Source organism: Saccopteryx bilineata, chromosome 1, assembly GCF_036850765.1.
Source record: "Saccopteryx bilineata isolate mSacBil1 chromosome 1, mSacBil1_pri_phased_curated, whole genome shotgun sequence".
Lineage (NCBI taxonomy): Eukaryota > Metazoa > Chordata > Mammalia > Chiroptera > Emballonuridae > Saccopteryx > Saccopteryx bilineata.
The window spans coordinates 376,710,286-376,734,637 of record NC_089490.1 but is presented as its reverse complement, the minus strand read 5'-3'; the positions used below and the strand labels follow the sequence as shown (position 1 = coordinate 376,734,637).

The 24,352-nt window shown below is 40.8% G+C and overlaps 1 protein-coding gene across 3 annotated transcripts in view; it reads right to left on the bottom strand.

Moving 5' to 3' along the window:
• ELP4 (elongator acetyltransferase complex subunit 4) overlaps positions 1–24,352 on the bottom strand; it is a 209,544-nt gene that overhangs the window by 24,441 nt on the left and 160,751 nt on the right. The gene's annotated exons all lie outside the window — the stretch shown is intronic.

Here is a 24,352-nt window from a genome sequence, read left to right as displayed (position 1 = left end):
TCCTAAAGGTCCATAAAATATTTAAGAAACAAGAAAGCCACATAGCTCCTTACTCTTGGGGATGTACTGCTAGTGGGAACACCCTAAGCTAACTTGTTTGAAAATAGCAGTAAGTTATTACACCATGTCAGTTTCGCACAGAAAAAGCATTACATTATATCATTCAGAAACATACAGCATCCTGGTAAAAGGTTGGCTGGGCCCTACTATTATAATCATAATTTAATCAAGTTAAAAAATTAAGTCATAACAATTTGCAGTTCATTTTCCTTTAGACTTGTCTGGAGTATCTCAGGAAGTCTCCTAGATACAAGAAGTTTACAGATAAATTCCTGAAAAATTACGTCTAAATATAGTGTTATGAGATGAGATGCACTATTGGACTTATACTTAAATGAATTCTATTATAAACCTTTTATAAATATTCTCTTAATGTTTTTATAACTCCATATTTAAAAACTATGTAGCATACTCAGACAGACGTTTCCCAGTACTCGAGGAAAAGGACTTGCCAAAGCACAGAGGATGAAATGAGAGGGTCGAGACACACTCCGATCTGCTAAGCTGGAGCTCACGGTAATATTCTTTCCAGGAACAGAGGCATCCTGGGAAGATCATGATACTCACAGGACAAAAGGAATGGGCTCTTCTGGGTCTAGAGGATCAATGTTACATTTAATGTGGTGACGTGTGTTCTCAAAGTTGTGCCATTTGGAAAAAAGCAGGTCAAAGAGAGCACATAGGCAAAACTTCAGTTTTTCCATTGTCCATGCAGCAGGGCAGGGTTCTATTTCCCTACCATTGGAGAAGCTGCTGTGTGATTTGCTGGGAGTTAGGTCATAAATAGTTCAACCCAAGAAAGGTGGAAATATGGGCGTCTGCCATTTAATTATGGCAGTCAGGCTCATCGATATTTCTGATGACTTCATACAGCCATAGGCTGACAAATAAATACAAACTACTCAGGCTTGTAATAAGCAAACACTTAGGAAAGGTTTAACACTACAGGGAAAACGACGTGACTGGTGCATGAGAGCAAGCAGTGATAAAAACAGAGCAATAGGCTGTTTTGTATGTAGCAGAGGTTTGTAAGAAGATATGGTTTCCATAGTAGTAGAGTTATACATTTCTGGTAGCTTTGGAGAAGGAAAGTGGCTTCTTATCTCAGACACCTTTTATGATAAAACTTTTTAAAAATGAAAAGTGAGTTTGAATATACATAAATATACATTTTTCTTACCCCCATAAGGTAAGGCTAATGTTACTATAACAGCTCCAGTCAGTCATTAGGGATAGGATCAAATTTTTTTTTTTTTTTTTTGTATTTTTCTGAAGCTAGAAATGGGGAGAGACAGTCAGACAGACTCCCGCATGCACCCGACCGGGATCCACCCGGCATGCCCACCAGGGGCGATGCTCTGCCCACCAGGGGGCGATGCTCTGCCCCTCCCGGGCGTCGCTCTGTTGCGACCAGAGCCACTCTAGCGCCTGGGGCAGAGGCCAAGGAGCCATCCCCAGCGCCCGGGCCATCTTTGCTCCAATGGAGCCTTGGCTGCGGGAGGGGAAAAGAGAGACAGAGAGGAAGGAGAGGGGGAGGGGTGGAGAAGCAGATGGGCGCTTCTCCTGTGTGCCCTGGCCGGGAATTGAACCCGGCACTTCTACACGCCAGGCCGACGTTCTACCGCTGAGCCAACTGACCAGGGCCAGATCAATTATTTTTAAGCACAGTATTCTTGTAGAATTATACGTTAAATATTCACAGCACCTCAAAGAAAGGAAAGATTGAAAACTTAAATTCTCTAATTTCCCTTTATACTAGAGGAAAATGTGAATGGGGAAGAATTTTTTGATTTGTAAATTAATTACTTGGGAGAAGGATTAATTCATTATGTAGGCACACTAGGTGCTATTTGTTTTACAGTTACCACTATAATAACAGTTTTTCAACACGTATAGTCATCTCAATAAAATCATTAAGCAATTTTGTTAATTTTCACTGAAGAGAATGGCAGGTGAAAGTAAGTCACAAGCTGATATCCAGCAATAAGAAGACAAGATAGGTATTGTAACATGACATGGACTGGTTATTTAAGATCTTTAAGTGTTATTTTTATCAATTAAAAGTTCCACCTCCTTCTCAACATATGATTAACAAAATAATAAAAATCAAAGCTTAATCATATCATCTAAAATGTTTAGTATGAGTCGAGGTCTAGCACTACATCCTCTGATACATGGTGCCCGATAAAACTTGTGCTGGGTAAAAAAAGTGCAAACGCAGGAAACTTTCTAGGCTGGCAACTTCTGTGGTCAAAATAGCTAGTCTCGTTGAAACAAAGAGTGGGTGCAATCACCATCCACAAAACCTTGGATTTACAATCTTAACTTTCTACAAGTCTACTTATTGATATCAACAACCATTAACCTCCCAGCTATGTCATTACACACCTCAAACAGACCCATGGCTGCATTAATAAAGAACAAACATGAGTGAGTCTGGGATGTTATAATAGCTCCCTGAGGAACTTACCTAGAGGTAGACTAGACCATAGGATGGGATTGTGAACACTCTCTGAGATTAGAAGGTGAAAACCTAGTTCAGGGGTCCCTAAACTTTTTACACAGGGAGCCAGTTCACTGTCTCTCAGACCGTTGGAGGGCCGGACTATAAAAAAAACTATGAACAAATTCCTATGCACACTGCACATATCTTATTTTAAAGTAAAAAAACAAAACAGGAACAAATACAATATTTAAAATAAAGAACAAGTAAATTTAAATCAACAAACTGACCAATATTTCAATGGGAACTATGCTCCTCTCACTGACCACCAATGAAAGAGGTACCCCTTCCGGAAGTGCGGCGGGGGCCGGATAAATGGCCTCAGGGGGCCGCATGTGGCCCACGGGCTGTAGTTTGGGGACCCCTGACCTAGTTAGAGTAACATGAAGTTGTATTGGAAGACTTTTACAACCACATTGTAAAATAACAACATTGACAGTAGTGTGACTTGGAATGAAATATAATATTTACCAACAATGTGAAACATAAAAGTACTTAATCATGTCCTGAATTCTTGTAGATAATCATAATGACCAGGGAGGGAAAACAGAGAACTCAAAACTAGAAACAAGGAGCAATGGTAAGTCATAGACTTTGATTTCTTATCTGAAGCCAAAGACATGACAAACGCTTTTCTAGCACATAATCTGTAATAAATTCTGTTACTTTGTTTGTTTGTTTTAAAATGATAAATACAGCAGACATTATTATAGAAACACAATAAACTGTTAACCTCTACTTCTATGAGCCCCCTCCCCCCCTTTTAAACCAGTGCGTTTCTGTTTCTTACATAAAAGTTTGAGCAAACAGGCCTGGCATCTTGTGTAATGAATCTTATCAAGCCCAGGATTTTTTAAATCACATTCAAGTGGCATTTGGAAGTACTTCACCTCTGACAAAGTTTAGTGTGCATGTATGCACACGCATGAGTGTTTTCAACTTCAGAAAATGAGCGCTGAAGAGGGACACTGAATAAACCCAAGAGCTTATTAACCAGTGCTCCTTGTCATCTCCTTAAAGGAACATCAGAAGCTCAAGAGCTTCTGTAAGGACGAGTGGAACTAAAGATGTGGAGCATATTGTGTGTAAGAGGAACAGTATGCTTATTTGTCAGCTTCCAAGCACCAGGCTGTGGCTCTGGGTTACTGTTACTAAAAATACCGAGCTTGGCTTGGTAGATGTGAATAAGTCTAAGTCTGATTTGAAAAGAATATATTGAGGTAAAAATGTAACCCTCTTTCACTGGCCTAAGGCTTCCCCTGTTTCCCCTGAGAAAGTTTCTTTTTACTGCAGCCTAAGTAGACCCCAAACTCAGGGGTTAATTTATTTAACCTTTTCTACGGCTTTCCACACTCTGGGGCTAGCAAATAAATACCAGTTAAACTTCTCAGTACATTATAAAGAGGAAGCATATAAGTAAATGGGATGTCTATTTTGATGTCTTTGTTTAAGATGGTACATATTTTTAAAACATACTTCTTGATGCAACTTACAGAGTTCACTAGATGAGCAGATTCTCTGAAGGTTAAAATGAGACAAGCATCCCACAGTCTCAGTTGGCTCAGTAACATGTTAACCGGAATAGTTTATGTCAAAGTGGATAGCTTTTAAATATTGCTCAGTTAATTGATATTAATGTTTCATCTAAATCAAAGAACAAGCAGAAAATGGAGTAAAATAAATCAATTGCACACATATGTAAGAGCTTGAAGTTCACAGAATTAAAGGAGAAAAATTAGGGAAAAGTTTATTTGCTTACTATTTATATAACTTAAAATCCTCCCTTTCTCAACAAACATTTATTGAACACCTGCTATGTGGCAGGCGACAAGCTAGCTGCAGCCACCGGGAGTCCTTGTCCTCAAGTAGGTTCTGTGAAGGAGTTTCATACCAGGAGCCGAAGTCACTGTGTGACTTAGCAGACAGGGAGGGGTTCTGAAGAGCAGGTAGTGCTCCAGTTGAAGAGAAAGGGTAAGTTAGAGTCAGGCAGTCAGACTCTCACGAGAAGAAAACAAACAGCAACTGCAAGGTCGAAGCTGGGTGTGACGAGCAGGCTGGCTTGTCCCGTAGGATTGGAGTTCAGGGTTTGTGCAAGGAGGGGTGTGAAGATAAAGATGAGAACAAGGGAGGGGCTGAACACGTAAGGTTTCATTCGGAAGGCAATGGTGAGCCAGGGAAGGATTTCAGAGAAGTGATGGGGTCAGATTTACCCCCTGAAATTATTACGCAGGTAACACCAGTTTCCTACATTATGTTAGTTTCAGGTTCTCAACAGTACAATTCAACATCTGTTTGTAGCACCTTGTGTTCTCCACCAAAAATCTGGTTTCTGTCACCGTACAACTGTACCCCTTTATCTGTCTCCTCCTCCCTCCGCTCACCTTCCCTTCTGATGACCACCCATCTGTTTTCCTTTATGAGTTTGCAACATTTATAATTGTGTCTGCCAGAGGGTGGCTTTCTAGTTCCCTTCTTCCCCCCTTCCTTCTGCACTTATTACTTTATTAGATCAAATTTACGTCAGAATGGACTTATTTTACCCTTGAGGCTAAAAATGGAGACTATCATTATTTTGTGGCTCAAATCGTTTTCGCTTTGGTCATTAGGAGTTCCTTCATGTTGGATCCTGTTTTCATTTAACATGGCCTCAGTGTTTTCATAAAGCTTTTCCTAACTTTCTGAACCAAGATGTTCAGCCTCATCTTCTATTTTCCCTCCTGTGGCCCTGGTCAAGCACTCCTCCTGGGAGCCCTGGCTTCTCTTATTGGAAAATGGTGTTCACAGACTGAGATCTGGCGGTAGGCGTGCCCACTGTTAGAGAGGCAGCATTGCTCAGCCCCAGGAGAGCGCAGTCCTAAGGCAGGTTGGTAAGGGGAAGCCTCTGAGGAGGCCATCCCAGCAGACATGAGGGAAGCGAAGGAAAGAGCAATGCACACCTGGGACAGCTTTGCAAGAGGAGCGTACAGCGAGTGCACATCACAGGGGGAAGAAAGCACACACTTGGCAGGGAACAGCACGATGAGTGTGGCGAGACAGACTGGGGGTGTGGGTCAGGACTGCAGCTGCAGAGGCGGGGAGAAGGGGCTAGATCTGGTGCATGTGGATATTATATGGAAATAGTTCAAGCATGTAGAAGACTCAGAAAATAACATGAAACACCCACGCAGTCATCACTAAACTTCAGCACATTCCAACATTTGGCCATATCTGAACTAGAATAAAAGGGTAGCGGAGACCCTCGTGCACCCCTCACCAGTCCAAGCCTCTCCGGAGGGAAGCACTAGATAGATTGGATGCTCATTCTGCTCGTGGACACTTTTAACTATACTGTTCAAAAAATTAGGGGGCATTGCAAAATGAATATGAAGGGATTAAAAAAAAGCATTTGATTTTTTTGTTTTTTATTAAACAAGAACATCAGAAAAGCAAATGACAAGCCAAAGAAAGTTGTTCAATTATGCAAATGAGATGCAAAACCAACTTTGATGTCATTGGTGGAAATGCGCTATACAAAAGGCTGAAAGTCCTGGAGTACCTGCACGTTCCCTGATCCCCCACCTTTTGTGAGCAGTGTACTACTAAATCAATATATGCAGATGGGAGGGACAAGAGTAGGTTTACAGTTGTAAGGATGCCAAACTGGGTTTATTCTTGTACTATTATTTATTAATTATTGTATTATTTTCCATACGAACGTTAAACTGACTTTGACCCCACGCCGTGCAAAAATATATACCTTGCAGATACACACACATACATGGAAATAATATATATTTTACATGTCTGAATATTTTGGTATAAATGGTCTTCCAATACATGTATCATTCTATAACTTGTTTTATTTCCTACACTCCTAGGATTTGGGGATTTATCATGTTGGTACATGTTGCTCTAGCTCATTCATTTTAAACTGCTCTATGGTAGTTAGTGCTTCATTGTGTGAATGTATAAAATTAATTACCCATCCTCTTGTTAATAAGACATTTATGTTGTTTTCAATTTTTCTGTCCTACAAGAAATGCTCTATTCGACATTCTTTTATTCTTCCTCTTGTGTCCACGCAGATGTTCCAAGATGTGAATCCAGAAGTGGAATTTCTGGGTCAAAAAATATGTATGGTATCAACACTGCAAGTCATTGCTAATTTGTCCTCAAATTAAAGTTGCAGCAATCTATAATCCCATCAGCACTGTAGGAAAGTTCCTATTTCTTTAAATTCTCACCAATTTACTTTACTGATAGACTTTTAAAAAATTGCCAATTTGACAGGTGTGACATGATAGTCATTTTAGTTTTCATTTTCCCTGGCTACCAGTGACTTAAACACTTATTCATGTTTCCCCTCCTGTGAATTAAATATGTTCCCCCCTTTATTGAGTTGTTTTTACTGAGAATGACATGCTTACTCTGGATGTTAATCTTCTCTTAGTAATGTGTATTGTGAATTCTTCACTTCTTAGTTTATGATGTCTCTCATCAACTAGGGGTTTAAAAATGTACTATGGCCGAATACTATCATCTTATTTTTTTAAGTTGGAAGAGTGCTGACATAGAGCAGAAATGTAATGTGTGAAATAAATGAAGCCCTTAAAAGACCTTTGGGTTTTGTTCTTGGCTATAGCTATATCCAGCTTAACAAACTGGTGCCAAAGCCAGCTTCCACCAGCAGACTTGTTAGAAAGTCATCATTTAAAATGTAGATATTACCGAGTTAGACTGTAAATAGTATGTATCCCTTTAAGGTGTAACCTCTTCTAATACATAAAATAAAAGATAAGAATTTGGTGATTTCCTCACCACGGACACCGTAGATATACAAAGAATTATTGTAGAATACTATGAAAAACTTTATGCCACTAAATTCAACAACCTAGAAGAAATGGATAAATTCCTAGAAAAATACAACCTTCCTAGACTGAGTCAAGAAGAAGCAGAAAGCCTAAACAGACCTATCAGTAGAGAAGAAATAGAAAAAACCATTAAAAACCTCCCCAAAAATAAAAGTCCAGGCCCTGACGGCTATACCAGCGAATTTTATCAAACATTCAAAGAAGACTTGGTTCCTATTCTACTCAAAGTCTTCCAAAAAATTGAAGAAGAAGCAATACTTCCAAACACATTTTATGAGGCCAACATAACCCTCATCCCAAAACCAGGCAAGGATGGCACAAAAAAAGAAAACTACAGACCAATATCTCTAATGAATACAGATGCTAAAATACTAAACAAAATACTAGCAAATCGAATACAACAACATATTAAAAAAATAATACATCATGATCAAGTAGGATTCATCCCAGAATCTCAAGGATGGTTCAACATACGTAAAACGGTTAATGTAATACACCATATCAACAAAACAAAGAACAAAAACCACATGATCTTATCAATAGACGCAGAAAAGGCTTTCGATAAAATACAACACAATTTTATGTTTAAGACTCTCAACAAAATGGGTATAGAAGGAAAATATCTCAACATGATAAAGGCCATATATGATAAACCATCGGCTAACATCATATTAAATGGCACTAAACTGAAGGCTTTCCCCCTTAAATCAGGAACAAGACAGGGTTGTCCACTCTCTCCACTCTTATTTAATGTGGTACTAGAGGTTCTAGCCAGAGCAATCAGACAAGACAAAGAAATAAAAGGCATCCATATCGGAAAAGAAGAAGTAAAGGTATCACTTTTTGCAGATGATATGATCCTATACATCGAAAACCCCAAAGAATCCACAAAAAGACTACTAGAAACAATAAGCCAATACAGTAAGGTCACAGGATACAAAATTAACATACAGAAGTCAATAGCCTTTCTATATGCCAACAATGAAACAACTGAGAAGGAACTCAAAAGAATAATCCCCTTCACGATTGCAACAAAAAAAATAAAATACTTAGGAATAAACATAACAAAGAATGTAAAGGACTTATATAATGAAAACTATAAACCATTGTTAAGGGAAATCGAAAAAGATATAATGAGATGGAAGAATATACCTTGTTCTTGGCTAGGAAGAATAAATATAATCAAGATGGCTATATTACCCAAAGCAATATACAAATTTAATGCAATTCCCATCAAAATTCCAATGACATTTTTTAAAGAAATAGAGCAAAAAATCATCAGATTTATATGGAACTATAAAAAACCCCGAATAGCCAAAGCAATCCTAAAGAAAAAGAATGAAGCTGGGGGCATAACAATACCTGACTTCAAACTCTATTATAGGGCCACGACAATCAAAACAGCATGGTATTGGCAGAAAAATAGACACTCAGACCAATGGAACAGAATAGAAAGTCCAGAAATAAAACCACATATATATAGTCAAATAATTTTTGATAAAGGGGCCAACAACACACAATGGAGAAAAGAAAGCCTCTTCAATAAATGGTGCTGGGAAAACTGGAAAGCCACATGCAAAAGAATGAAACTGGACTACAGTTTGTCCCCCTGTACAAAAATTAACTCAAAATGGATCAAAGATCTAAACATAAGACCTGAAACAATTAAGTACATAGAAGAAGACATAGGTACTCAACTCATGGACCTGGGTTTTAAAGAGCATTTTATGAATTTGACTCCAATGGCAAGAGAAGTGAAGGCAAAAATTAATGAATGGGACTACATCAGACTAAGAAGTTTTTGCTCAGCAAGGGAAACTGATAACAAAATAAACAGAAAGCCAACTAAATGGGAAATGATATTTTCAAACAACAGCTCAGATAAGGGCCTAATATCCAAAATATACAAAGAACTCATAAAACTCAACAACAAACAAACAAGCAATCCAATAAAAAAATGGGAAGAGGATATGAATAGACACTTCTCCCAGGAAGATTTACAAATGGCCAACAGATATATGAAAAGATGCTCATCTTCTTTAGCTATTAGAGAAATGCAAATCAAAACGGCAATGAGATACCACCTCACACCTGTTCGATTAGCTGTTATTAGCAAGTCAGGTAATAGCAAATGTTGGAGAGGCTGTGGAGAAAAAGGAACCCTCATACACTGTTGGTGGGAATGTAAAGTAGTACAACCATTATGGAAGAAAGTATGGTGGTTCCTCAAAAAACTGAAAATAGAACTACCTTATGACCCAGCAATCCCTCTACTGGGTATATATCCCCAAAACTCAGAAACATTGATACGTAAAGACACATGCAGCCCCATGTTTATTGCAGCATTGTTCACAGTGGCCAGGACATGGAAACAACCAAAAAGCCCATCAATAGATGACTGGATAAAGAAGATGTGGCACATATACACTATGGAATACTACTCAGCCATAAGAAATGATGACATCGGAACATTTACAGCAAAATGGTGGGATCTTGATAACATGATACGAAGCGAAATAAGTAAATCAGAAAAAAACAGGAACTGTATTATTCCATACGTAGGTGGGACATAATAGTGAAACTAAGAGACATTGATAAGAGTGTGGTGGTTACGGGGGGGGAGGGGGGAATGGGAGAGGGATAGGGGGTGGGAGGGGCACAAAGAAAACAAGATAGAAGGTGACAGAGGACAATCTGACTTTGGGTGGTGGGTATGCAACATAACTGAACGACAAGATAACCTGGACTTGTTATCTTTGAATATATGTATCCTGATTTATTGATGTCACCCCATTAAAAAAATAAAATTATAAAAAAAAAAAAAAAAAAAAAAAAAGAATTTGGTGATTTCCTTGATTCTTTCAGCCTCTGCAGTTTATATCCAGAGATACTGACAATGAGCTATTAAATACTAGGAGATAAAGAATTCTCTCTATGGAGTCCTTAGAAAAGATATATTTCATCTGTAGTATATTTCCTTTAAATTTATGTCTTCCCAAAGGCTATAGAAAGGGAAGGTGAACCCTGAATCCAGGGAATTTAACATGGGCATGGAACTGAACAATCAAGGAAATCAAGGCAATAAAGACTAACGACTGGACTTTTATCACAGTGGGCATATTTAAATGAGCCCTATTTCAGACACATCCTACCAGAGAGAGGATCTGATGGGAAGGAGAAATCAGAGAGCACACATTTCTCACTCTCTGAGGATAGGAGGTATTGGGCAGAAAGCAGAAAAAATATAAACAAAAACAAACTAAAACCTCCAAATACTTCTTATGGAAGTAAACCTCTATGGGAGTGAACTGAGCAACAGGACAAATGCGACATTGTCACATTCATCTGGGTCAGGATGTACCTCCAGGCAAGACAATCCAGAACTCTGAAAACTCAACCACAGGCATCCTAGGTAGCGGAGGGCAAGGCCACTGTGGCAGGGAGGGAAAAGGTGCTTTTGAACGAGGGTGGGTTACCGTGCCCTAGGAAGGAAGCGGCTACTCTGCTGGGGGTGCCAGTGCTCTGAAAAGCCTGAAGCTTCCCTGGAGTCCAGAACGAGGCTGCACTGGAACCCCTGAGAGCCCCTGACCCCCACACTGAGGGCGGTGCCACCACCAGTCCATGTCCCCTTCTTGGAAGTCTTGTGCCAGCAACATGGTTGGAAGAATATCAACCAAACAATATGCTTCTAAGAAGTACCTCCAAATTGTAAAATATTCTGTTGTGCATATTATAAGAAAAGTTCCCTTTTTTTGGGAAATAGTCCAAATATAATTTTAAGTAATAATTTTTATTCTTTAACTCACTTTGTCTTATAGAAAAGTTGTTTGGCATTCCATATAAAGAAGGCTTTCATGACGTGACATTAACTTATCTTCCAACTTTATTTCCTATTATGTGGCCCCTAGGTTGCTTGCAGAAATCATTAATTATTGTTGAATAAGCAAGCCTCTGCTGCTCCTCACTCTGGAGCATACCACAAAGGGTCGCCTATGAGAGAAAGAGCCACATTTACAGCATCTGTTGTTATGCCTTTTTACCTGGGGTTCACATTGAAAACTGCTGCTTTTCTCTATACACGGTGACAGCACCAATGGCATCTTTCTCCAGAATGGAGTCACATTATCTTCTCAACGCACCTCAGTTTGGCTGACCGGAGCATGACTGTCTATATCTCTTTAGAGTGGCCCCTGATTACTCAAAGTGACTTTTATGTAGGTTGTGAAATTAATATATTACGGTTATCTCCAATAAAGCCTACATATGTTGTAAAATCCCAACTAGTCCTTTTCCCTTGACTTGGTACAGAGAGCAAAGTACCTTTCTTTTTTTTTTATTTTTATTTTTTTATTTTATGTATGTATGTATGTATGTATGTATGTATGTATGTATTTATTTTTTTGGTATTTTTCTGAAGCTGGAAACGGGGAGAGACAGTCAGACAGACTCCCGCATGCGCCTGACCGGGACCCATCCACCCGGCATGCCCACCAGGGGCGACGCTCTGCCCCTCCGGGGCGTTGCTCTGCCGCGACCAGAGCCACTCTAGCGCCTGGGGCAGAGGCCAAGGAGCCATCCCCAGCGCCCGGGCCATCCTCGCTCCAATGGAGCCTCGGCTGCGGGAGGGGAAGAGAGAGACAGAGAGGAAGGAGGGGGGCAGAGAAGCAAACGGGCGCTTCTCCTATGTGCCCTGGCCGGGAATCAAACCAGGGTCCCCCACACGCCAGGCCGACGCTCCACCACTGAGCCAACCGGCCAGGGCCCAAAGTACCTTTCTAGTAGAACTTCAGACTCTCCCTCCACCTGTCCCTCCCCACACTGCGCCCCTGCCATGGGGATCATTCTTTAACGTCTACTTATATGACGCTCTCAGAGCACCCTTTCTAACACAGCCTCTCCTACCACCCGAATTCTCTTACTTGCTAATGCCATACTAACTTCTGGTCTTTATCTGCATTAAAACATAGCATTGTCTGCTTTGTGGCAGAGTTAGCCCTTGTGCTCGCTCACTGCATGCCAACCCCATTTGACTGTAAGCTCTTCAAAGAAGATTATATATTTCTCTTTCCAACCCTGGTCTGCACAGCACCCCACACATGTACATATCTTACGCACGCGCATGCGTGCACACGCACACACACAGAGTATAAATGCTGGTCCAGTTAAAAATGAATAGCATATGTATTTAAAGGTCTGAAAATAAAAGAAAATCTGTCATGTATTGCCTCAACTCACTTAAATATCCACAGTTATTTTATTGAAATAAGTTAAGAGGTTCACTATCTACAATCATCTACCTCAAATTTATTTTCCTATTTCGCATTTGTTGGCAGCAGCACAGAAGCTGCTGAAGCTGCACTTTGAACGAAAGCAATATTCTTGTATTTTATTCAACTCTAGGATGACTAACAGCTTAGTATGACTCATATCTGTGTGAAAGTCATGGACAACTGGCCTCTATTATTAAGGCACCATAAGGCATAATTGTATCTAAATGGTTCAGGATAAAACACATACCAAACTGTTTTGCTGAAATCAACTTATGCAGCTGAACAGTTATTTTGTACTATTAGACAGTTGGCTCATTTCACATCTTTGGCATGTAAAAGCCAATTTGGGTTTAGACTTATGTTGTTTAAATGATGCCAATGTGTACTTCTCACCTTCTTAAATATATCAAAATTCCTCAGGATGCCAAACAAAATATATCCCCTGGGACTAAAATGTGCCAATAGTTGAGTGGTACATGGAAGCGTGACTGAGAAACTTGAGAGGGGCGGGAAGACCTTCTACGGATAACTGACGCACGTCTCCTAACAAAATAAACGATAGCTCCGGAAACTACCCGCTGAACTTTAGGCCAGAGAACCGAATCAGAAAACTTGGTACACATTTTAGAATGATGTCTACATACTTCCTTCACCTCGATGGCCTCTGGCTATAAAACTGCTTTCTAGAAGCTTCTGTTTGGCAACTGTGTTTGCTGTTTTAAAGCCGGAGAGCAAAGCATGTCTAAAAATTTGGAAAGAAAACGTTTCTTCATTTTCAGAATTCAAGTGGTGGTGGAATACGTAAAGAAATGAGGACTCCATAAGTAAATTTTCAGATAAATATGTGCTATACAGTAAAAAAAAAAAAGGAATATATTGATACTAATCATGCAAATTATGAATTTGCTTGTGGTCTGGCCATATGCTTGTTTGTACAGAGAGAGGAGGAAGTATAGCAAACAATAAATATAAGGTATTTGTAGATAAACGTGGCATTTTGAATATCACTATTTACTGGTATTTTTAACTTGTTTGTTAAAAACTCATACGGGTCATGTAGTTTTAAAACAATAATAATGCATGAATTTCAAGAAGAGATTATATAAAATTAATTATTATTACTAAAATAAAAATTATTAAATATTAAGTAGTACTAAATTTTACTTCAAAGTAGTTTGTCATTATTATTTTTATTTTTTATTTTTCTGAAGTGAGAAGTGGGGAGGCAGAGAGACCAACTCCCGCATGCGCCAGACTGGGATCCACCGGGTATGCTCCCTAAGGGGCGATGCTCTTGCCCATTTGGGGCATTGCTCTGTTGCAACTTTAGCCATTCTAGCGCCTGAGGTGGAGGCCATGGAGCCATCCTCAGCACCCAGGCTAACTTTGCTCCAGTGGAGCCTTGGCTGTGGGAGGGGAAGAGAGAGAGAGAGAGAGAGAGGAAGGAGAGGGGGAGGGGTGGAGAAGCAGATGGGCGCTTCTCCTGTGTGCCCTGGCCGGGAATTGAACCGAGGACATCCACACACCAGGCCAACGCTCTACTGCTGTGCTAGCCCACCAGGGCAAAGTAGTTTGTCACTATTAATAACCTTGGACTCAAAAGAAAGATCGAAGAAAGTATTGTGAACGTATTGTACATGTCAAGATAACAGTTTCTACATTGTGTCTACCATGAGAATATTATATTTGACATATCCCTTAGGTAGAATAAATCAGAAATAAAAAAGTTAGCAAGTGCTAAAATGTAGTCAAGAAAAATTTCTTTTGATAGCTATAGTAAACGTCAATTTCATATTTTTGAAAATAAATACATAAGCAGACTTAGTTGAAAGCTGTATTTTAGTGTATAGTCATGTATACTTTTCAGAAATCATCAGGCTTAGAAAATTTTAATTGTCTCACTAGGCTTTGATTAGTCTTATGTTATTTAATGCATATCTGTCTCATCCTAACACTCTCCACTTGTCATGAGAATGTTGGTGTATAAGATCAAAATAACTAGTCTTTAAAAAAAATTGTTGTACCCTGGCCGGTTGGCTCAGTGGTAGAGCGTCGGCCTGGCGTGCAGAAGTCCCGGGTTCGATTCCCGGCCAGGGCACACAGGAGAAGCGCCCATCTGCTTCTCCACCCCTCTCCCTCTCCTTCCTCTCTGTCTCTCTCTTCCCCTCCTGCAGCGAGGCTCCATTGGAGCAAAGATGGCCCGGGTGCTGGGGATGGCTCTTTGGCCTCTGCCCCAGGCGCTAGAGTGGCTCTGGTCGCAACAGAGCGACTCCCTGGAGGGGCAGAGCATCGCCCCCTGGTGGGCAGAGCATCGCCCCCTGGTGAGCATGCCGGGTGGATCCTGGTCGGGTGCATGCGGGAGTCTGTCTGACTGTCTCTGCCCGATTCCAGCTTCAGAAAAATACCCCCCCCCCAAAAAAAAATTGTTATAAACAAATGCTACAATCACATCATATGTAAATGTTCCCATGTAAAATTGTAAAATAAAAAGAGAGTTCTGGTTAAAAAATAAAATTGTGGTTAAAAAACACACAACATGAGGTCTTTCTTCTTGAAAGATTTTTAGTGTACAGTACATTAGTGTTAACCACAGGCACAATGTTGTACTGCAGACTCCTAGAACTTTCTCATCTTGCATGACTGAAGCTTTACAGTCACTGAATAGCAGCTCTAGCCCATGCAAACCACCATTCTCCTTTCTGCTTTGACTACTTTAGATCAATATAAGTGGAATTATGCAGTATTTGTTCTGTGACTGGCTTATTTCATTTCACATAATGTCCTCAAGGTTCATCCATGCTGCAGCATACGACAGTATCTCTTTTCATTATGGCTAAATAACATTTCCCTGTATATACTCACATTTTTTAATAACCCAGTCATCTATCTATGGACATATAGGTTGTTTCCACTCCTTGGCTATTGTGAAGAACGCTGCAATGAATGTGGGAGTGAAAATATCTCTCCAACATCTTGATTTTAATACTTTTGGATGACTATCTGGACATGGAATGTAGTGTCTTTTTAAAAGTTTTTTGAGAAAACTCCTATTATTTTTCATAGAGGCTTCATGATTTTACATTCCCACCAGCAGTGCACAAGTGTTCCCATTTCCCCACAACCTCACTTATGTTTTGGTAGAGTTCACCAGTGAAGCCATCTGACCAGGCTTTTCTTTATGAAGTGTTTGAAAATAACACTTGTTATTATTATTTTTTTTATAATGTCCATCATAGTGAGTGTGAGGTGGTATCTCAATGTGATTTTGATGTGCATTTCTCTGATGATCAGTGCTGTTGAGAATCTTTTCATATACCTATTGGCCATTTCTATATCTTCTTTAGAGAAATTTCTACTGTTTGCCTATTTTGAAGTCAAATTACACTATAACTGTTTTCTGCTGCTTTGTAGGAGTCCCTCATGTATTTTGGATATTAACCCCTTATCAAATACATGATTGGCAAATGTTTTCTCCCATTCAGTAGGTTGCCTTTTTGTTCTGTTGTTTCCTTTACTAAGGAAGAAGCTTTTTAGTTTGACGTAGTTTCACTTGGCTCTTTTTGCTTTTGGTGTCATGCCCCAAACTATCTCTGCCCAGACCAACATCATGGAGGGCAAACAGGAACCAGTCCCTTGGGCACCGCACTGAGAAGCCAGGACACTGGGTGCTCGTCCCACCCTTCTCTCTCCCCGAGGGAGGGGCCGCCCTGCCCTTGGTGTTCTGGGGAAGCAGCATGCCACCCGGCTCCTTTCTGTTCGCTGTGGCCTCAGGCATGTCCCATCAGCAGGCAAGAAAGAAGTCAATTTCTCAGGAAGTGCCTCCCACCTCTGGAAAAAAAAGCCAGAATATAAGCTGTAGGGCCCGCTCTTCTCTTTCTCTCTCCAGGGAGAAGGTGGGAGGTGGGAACGTCCAGTTGCCTGGACAGTGCGAGAGGGTGCCATGAACTTTCCTGCTGGCTTCGAGGTGGCTAATTTTGCATCCACCTAGGGTGCAGAGGCCTCTTAACTGGTTTACAGATTCCTCACAAAAAGAACTGCTCCTTGTTTTATGGTTGAGTTGGTGTCTCTGTGAAGGGAGGGATGTCTGGGTCTTCCTAATGTGCCATCTTGCTGATGATACTATCAGGCTTTTCTTAAATTGGCCTTTGTACTACGGTAACCTCACCAATTACTGGCTGAATTATACGTGGACAAAGTAGAAGCAAACACCAGCATTTCTGGTCAGTGCCCTACTCAGGCTGTCACACGCTCCCATTCGTAACCAGCTTGGTAATTCTGATGAAGATGGCTGGGTGTTTGGCAGAACGGACTCAGTGCAGAAGCATGGTCGTTAGCTTTGGAATTGTATTAGTAAATGGGCTGATTCATCATATCTTTGAAGCAGTTATGCATATAGAAAGCTCCAAACCTTTCCCAGTGACATCAATTACCATGATAATCAACAAAAGAGTAGATTATAAAACACAATTTTTGAAAGCTTCAGTCCAATTTCCAGTAAGCCAGTATTAATGAATGTTATTATTCTTATTCGACTTTTTTTTTCATGGCTGACATTTTACATTTTACTCCTGAAATGATAATCTATTATATCACTTTATTTTTGCAACACTTTTGGGAGGCAGAGCCTGAGGAAATGGACCTACATATATTTTTATTGCCAACTTAGTACATAGATACTAATTGCGGAAACAATCTGTTTAGAGATGGTGGAGCTTTTATACTGACTGTTAATATGGTGTAGTAGAGCCATTACCATTGATAGTAGATGTCATATCTTATAAAACATTTGAAATATACTGCATCTATGACTTTCTTAAACCTTATAAAGGAACAAGCACATTCTAAATGAGTTGTAACCAGAACATTTGGTTAAATTTTTCTCCTTTGGAATTGACTTTCCTTTGAATTTTGGGGAGAGAATGATAGCTAAGACTAACTTGAGATTTTCTCCTCTAAATAATGCTATTCTGTGCTTTACTAGAAATAAATTATTCTATAACTTCTATTTGTTAGGAAACAATTCAAACAGAACACACAACGTACCTTTCTAAGATTCATGGTATTATTTATCATAAGGTAAGGAAATCATAATGTGCTCTTTCAATATAACTTTAATTTTGGTTTCCAAACAATATGTATCTCTTCCAAGGCTAAAAGCACTAAAGGTACACATGAACGCTAAGGAAAAATCTTAAAATTTCCTGACATGCATTAGCCATCCTATTTATCTAACAAATAACTCGTTTGTTTATGATGGCCTACATCATTAATCTAGATAAATAAATGTGGAAGTGAAGGGAGCTGGTTTGTGGTTTCATCCATTGCCCAGCAACCACTGCTCGCACCTGCTTTGCAGCAGGGCACCGCGGCGTCGGCTTAGAGCGGTGACAGCATATGCCAACTTCTAGACCAACACAGATCCGCGCTGGACAGCCTAAGGCCTTGCATTTACTCCTGGTCACCAGGGCAAATTTTATGTCCCTAAAATGTTAATGTTTGTTGCAATTATGTGCTGAACACGCAGCAGCTTTTTTATAGGATCGAATGTTTGAATTGTTTTTTCTTTGACAAAGTGTAAATGCCTATCAAGTTAATTATATGCCTTTATCTTTAAAACCAATTTTTATGAAGGTTGAAAAAATTATGACTAAAATAGGCTCCTGATAAATGAACATACTCTAAAAGATAATAGAAAAGATATAAAGAGCAAAAATAAAAAGTGCCCCTCCCCAATGTGCAGCTGGAACCTGCATAATTTTGTTAACCAGTGTCGCCCCAATAAGTTCAATAAAAAGGAAAAGAAAAAAAATAAAAGTGCCCCTCCCTACTCCTAATTGCCTAGTTTCATTCTCTCAGGTAACCATCCTTCCTTTTCGTGGGTTATATATTATTTATTATTAAAAACACTTTTCAGAATGAACAGATAATTAAGTATAAATATGATCACAAAACAGATTTAAAATAGATTTTATAAATGACACATTTATAAAAAAACATGCAATTTGAGAAAAATGATAAAATAAAAAATTTCTTTTGCATTAATGTAGGATTTGAACATTATTAAAGATATGTAGCAAAGGGTTTTTAAAACCTATTTCACCATTCTTCTATGATTGGAAGTAAAGCTTGCTTTTTTTATAAGCTTTTATTTGTAATCTTTAAAAAATATTATAGCAATAATTCATGTTTGAATTAAAGTGACAGGCACTTTTATTTTTGAGACACAGTAGATAAGCCTCTTTAAGTGAGTGATTATAGTGATTATATTGGAGGTATATGAATAAGATGCTACTTATTTCCTCAGCCAAAAAGTCTGCCCTTCAATAACCGTGTACTTCCATTAATTACTTTGAATGCTTGGTGCTATCACATTTGTGCTACAAAGATGGCTAAGATGTGTGTTTCATCAACTTGCCCAATGACTGAGGTAAGTTACTACCTTTCTGAATCCGTTTCTGTATTATTCATTTGAGCATAATTTCTGCCTTGATAGTTGGAGTTTACTAGTCTTTGCTATTCTCCATGGATACAGTGAGAAATGAGAAGCAAGACAAACATGATGACGATCTTCATTGACATGAATAACTGGAAAAAAGGTCCCTCTCTCTAAGAACAACTGTGAACACAGCTGCTTTTGTGGCTGGGGCTTTTTGGAATTTGGGATAATTTACAAACAAAGGAAAAGTCCTTTTGACAGTCAACAAAGTAGTTATTTTATCTTTTATTTTTGAAGGAGTGCTTTATCAGAAAGACAGGAGACCTGTCTCTCTCAACTCCTTGTTCTATTAGAAACTAGCTACATTGGACCAATATATTACTTTATGTCTCTCAACTTTCTTTGTGTATAAACTGTAGTTAATATCTGCCTATTTTCATAATCGAACAAACTTTTAGTGAGCAGTTATCATGTGTAACAATACAACAAATGCGCCTTTCCTCTTGTTTGTCTCTGGAGCAAAGCCCTCCTGTGGACCTTCTCCTGAGAACATGAAGAAGAAAAGCTTTTTCTCGAATGAGCCCAAGGCCGATGACGGGGACACTGATGTACACGTTCTAGAGGACACAACAGTCAGTCCCAGAAATGATTATAAAATTATAAAATTGGAGCTTCTTGATCTCTTGCTACAAAAAGATATCTCATTTGGAATGAGACAAGGTCAAATATCAAAAGATATAGCTCAAGCTTCGAAAGTCTAAGAACGATTTTCTTCTCAGAAACAAAGTTCACCATAAATTTACATTTTGTTTTTAATGTCTGATAGAGAAATATACAATATTAATCTACAGATCAACTCTGCAATCTATTCGTAGCACACAACGTGTGCAGTGGTTCTCAAAGTGCAGTTGTTGGAGCACTGATACAGAGTTTTTAGAAGAGGGCTCTCTGATCAAATAATTTTGGGAAATGCTAGGTTAGACAAAGCTATATGTCTTTTCCCCTATTGAACTGCTTCGTTACTTTAAATAGGCATTTCTAAGTGGGGACTGCATTATGTTGAGCTTCCTCCATTTATTTGACCAGAGAATCCTTTGCTGACTCGGTGCATTTGGTAGGACTAGCGTCACTCGACATGTGTTTGGGACATGCTGGCATATTGTACCCTCTAAGAGTAGTCATCAGAAACCACAAATGATCTCAATATTGTGTGCACTCTCTTTCCCATGTGCTCCCTGCACCCCACCCCTCTTATTCTTTCCTTTTGAAGTTGTTATAACACTGCCTTTCTGGTTTCTTCTGCACGTCACCTAACACTCACCTTCCAGGTTTGCCATTTTCAACAGGTCGCTCTCTTTGCTGACAAGCCTGTTATTTTATCCGGGTTTAGATTCCTAACCCTGTCTTCAGCGCCCTCCTGATCCGATGTTCCCAGCCTGCTTTTCTGATCTTATATCCTGCTTTTCCGCGACCACAAAGAGTGCTCACTTTCCCCAAATCTGCTCTCCAGTTTCTATATCCCAGCCTCTGCTCATGTGGTCCTTTTGGCTGAAATGTATTTTTCCAATCCTGTCTGTTTTGTTTAAGTTTATTTGATGTACCACCCTCCTTTGTTAAGCCTTCTCTTAGAATCATCTCAACCTTTTTGAAAGGGCAAAGGAATGAACATTAAGTTTTACTTAGTGCCAAGGATTTGCTCTACGTCAGAAATTATTCCCTCTATCATCTGATACACACAACAGCATGGCGAGTGGTACTTCCATTGCTGCTGAACAGGACAGTGCCAGCCTTGACAACAGCAGGGACCCAGTGAGGTCCAGAGACAGTTCTCAGAAAGTGGCCCCGACACCTCCCAAGCCTAAAAGGTGTCAGAATGTAACACAGCCATCACCCTAACTTCCAGATAAAAAGCTTGGGATAGGAGGGGAAGAGTTAAGGGGCCACTGCTCTCTGTGGGGAGTGCCATGTGTGGTGAGAGGAGAGTTTACCAATGAAGCCAGGTTCAAAGATGCTGTTGGGCTCTGGCAGGCCACCTCAAAGACCAGCTGTACTATGATATGAAGAGATCGACAGTTCATTCCCCACTGGAGATCTGTGTAGACAGAGAACATGCTAATCTGTCCCTGTGCTGCATGAGCAAGGCAGAGAGAGCTAGAGAGGAGGAGGGGCACGGGCGGAGCAGCCCACATGTGTAGGAAATGCCTGTGAGACCAGCAGAACTTAAGTCAGCCTGCTGCGGTTCTGTCCACAATGAAGACCTGTGTGGCAAGGAATCATCCGGAAAAAGCTAGTGAAGCATACAACTGTGGGCAGGGGACAAGGTGACACAATCACTGTGCTCTGACATTAGTAAACAATATGGTGTGGACACCCTAGAGGCCCTCTGAAGAATTCATCTACCTAGCCTGTGAGAGGGCCAGCATCTGGAGGCCTGCCTCAGACGTACGGGAGAAGTCGTTGTAACCAACGTAGGACTCTAAGAGTGACCAGCTGTGCGAAGAAACACATGCCCTGTTATCACTGCAGTCATTTTCTCTGGCCTTGCAAAGAGAAGGGAGAACTAGAATCTTCAGAACTAGACTGTGGCTTCCAATCCCTTCAACTGCTCAGAAAGTACAGATCCCAGTTTACGCCTGTGTTGGGCAAACGGCAGATAAGATTTTAGACTGCGTTTGAGATTCAAGTTTTAAACAATATTGAATTTTACTAAACAAGTGAGTCCAAGGTTGTTGAATATGACAAAGATATATCAATACTTAAAGGACAGGAAAGAATTTGACAAAGCCAGGCAAAAGCCACCTTGAGAGCAAATAAAATTGCTTAATGTGTCTAACTTTTGAGTTGTGAATCTTCAATAAACTGGTTAAATGAACAGGTTGGCTGTGGCTATTATTTTTTTCTTTTTCTTTTTTTTCTTTCTTTTTTTTGTATTTTTCTGAAGCTGGAAATGGGGAGAGACAGTTAGACTCCCGCATGCGCCCAACCGGGATTCACCCGGCACACCCACCAGGGGCGACGCTCTGCCCACCAGGGGGCGATGCTCTGCCCCTCTGGGGTGTCGCTCTGCTGCGACCAGAGCCACTCTAGCGCCTGGGGCAGAGGCCAAGGAGCCATCCCCAGCGCCCGGGCCATCTTTGCTCCAATGGAGCCTTGGCTGTGGGAGGGGAAGAGAGAGACAGAGAGGAAGGAGGGGGGGCGGTGGAGAAGTAAATGGGCGCTTCTCCTATGTGCCCTGGCCGGGAATCGAACCTGGGTCCCCCGTACGCCAGGCCGACGCTCTACCGCTGAGCCAACCGGCCAGGGTTTTCTTTTTCTTTTTATGGTGATATATTATATAGTCCAGAGTAAAAGACAGTCAATGGGGGAAGTAACAGTCATGGCCTCTGGCCGGTCACTTGCAAATTCCATAAACAGAGTTACCGAGAGTTATTAGGATCTAGCTTGTTGATACTCTAGGTCTGGGCATCGAGGAATCACACTGCATACTCTCTTGTAATTCTCTTATTTTGGATAACTGGGTTAGACAAGTTGACCCAGCAATTCCTCAATTATAATTAGTGAGACTTTATCATAGCAATTTCAGTTAAAAGAGTAATTTTATAATAGCAATTATGATTAAGATGAAATGGATGCAGTCAACATAGGAATTTTTACACAAAGAAACACGAGCTCTCCCTTAATGAGGGAGACAAAAAGAAAATAGTCGCCATTAAGGTGGATAGTTGCACCTTCTTCCCCCTCCCCCATACTCTTTCCTCCCAGTGCACCCTTCTCAGGGAGGGCTCTAAGCATATGCCAAGAACACAACAGAGGTGCCAGGTAACTTTCTCTGCACCTCACTTTCCAGGACAAAAGCCCGGCCTTGCCACTAATCAGCCATACACCCTTGGGCAGGGCAAAGTGGGGGTGGGGGTGGAGTAGACAGCAACAGATTTTAAAATGTTAGAATTCTAGGAGTCTCTACAAACCCTGTCTGCTTTCTATTTAATCTCTCCAGTCATCTGACATTACTTCACAGAGAAGCCTATTTATATGATAGTTGCTTTCAATGCTCCAAGTGGATCAACGCAACAGCCTGTTAACAGAGAGTACCCAATGTCCCTGCAATCAGTCAGGATTTTATCTTCTAGAAATCTGCTTTAAGACAAAGCCTTCGTCAGTGCACAGTGTTTCTAAGTAAGATTTGCTTTGCAGTGAGTGTCTAGGTTATTCACTCCTCTTGCAGTTCTCCAGTAAGGATCTTTGCGAGCCAGACAGCCTGGGTTTGATCCTCAATGTGCCATTTACTACAAAGTGACCTAGGACATCAATTATTTCATCTGTAAAATGGCACATACTTCATGGGTTCTTTTGAGGATACATACAAAACAAAGTGCTTAGAACAGTGCCTGGCGTAACAGATGTTAGCCACTGTTTTATTATTTTATGGGTAGATTTGAGTTTAGCTGCCATCCCCACCCAGGCAGCTTTATGGGTGTCACGTAGAAAGCTCAGTGCTTGGGGTTTAACGTGCTGTGATTGCTGTTCTTTGAACCTGAGTCTGTGAGTGAAGTCCGATGGGACACGGAACTTATGCAGAGGAGAGGGGGCTTGGCTATGGGGCAGCCCCTCCTCCTGGCTTCTCGGGATGGGTTCTTCACCGTCATCCCCCTGCTCCAGTCCCCACTGGCCCCCCTCTCCCTGCCCTTCCTCCCCAGGGAGTGCTGTTGCTCTCAGCCACTGTTCAGAACCTGGATATGGATGGGAGAAGGGTCAGGCTGGCATGCGCACGCTGACATCTGGAGGTGGGGTATGAAAGCAGCTGTCCTGCCCAGGGCTGGCAGTACCTCAGAGCGTTTTGTGGGCACTGGGCAGGGGCACGCTTCTCGCCCACCTCTGATCCAGGCACCTGCCATGTTCCCATGTGGTGGCTGCAGTACGCATCCAGCGTGGTGGGAGCAGTGGGGCCGTGGGAAGGGAGATGCCTGGCTTGACTCCCCGGCCTCTGGCCATGGCGCAGAGTATCAGTCTGGTTGCTGGCAGGAGGGGAAACCTGACATTTGATGGACTGCTTGTTTCCCGAGTCATGGGGTGAACCCCAGGGCCTGCGAGAGCCTGTGTTCCGAGTATCTGTGTGCCTGAAGGAGCAGGCCCTAAATTAGCAAGTAAAAGTGCCATTACAGGTTGAGAGACCACAGAAGAAAGGAAAGCTTCATGTTTAGTACCTTTAATGGCACTTTTTCTGGCTTTTTGA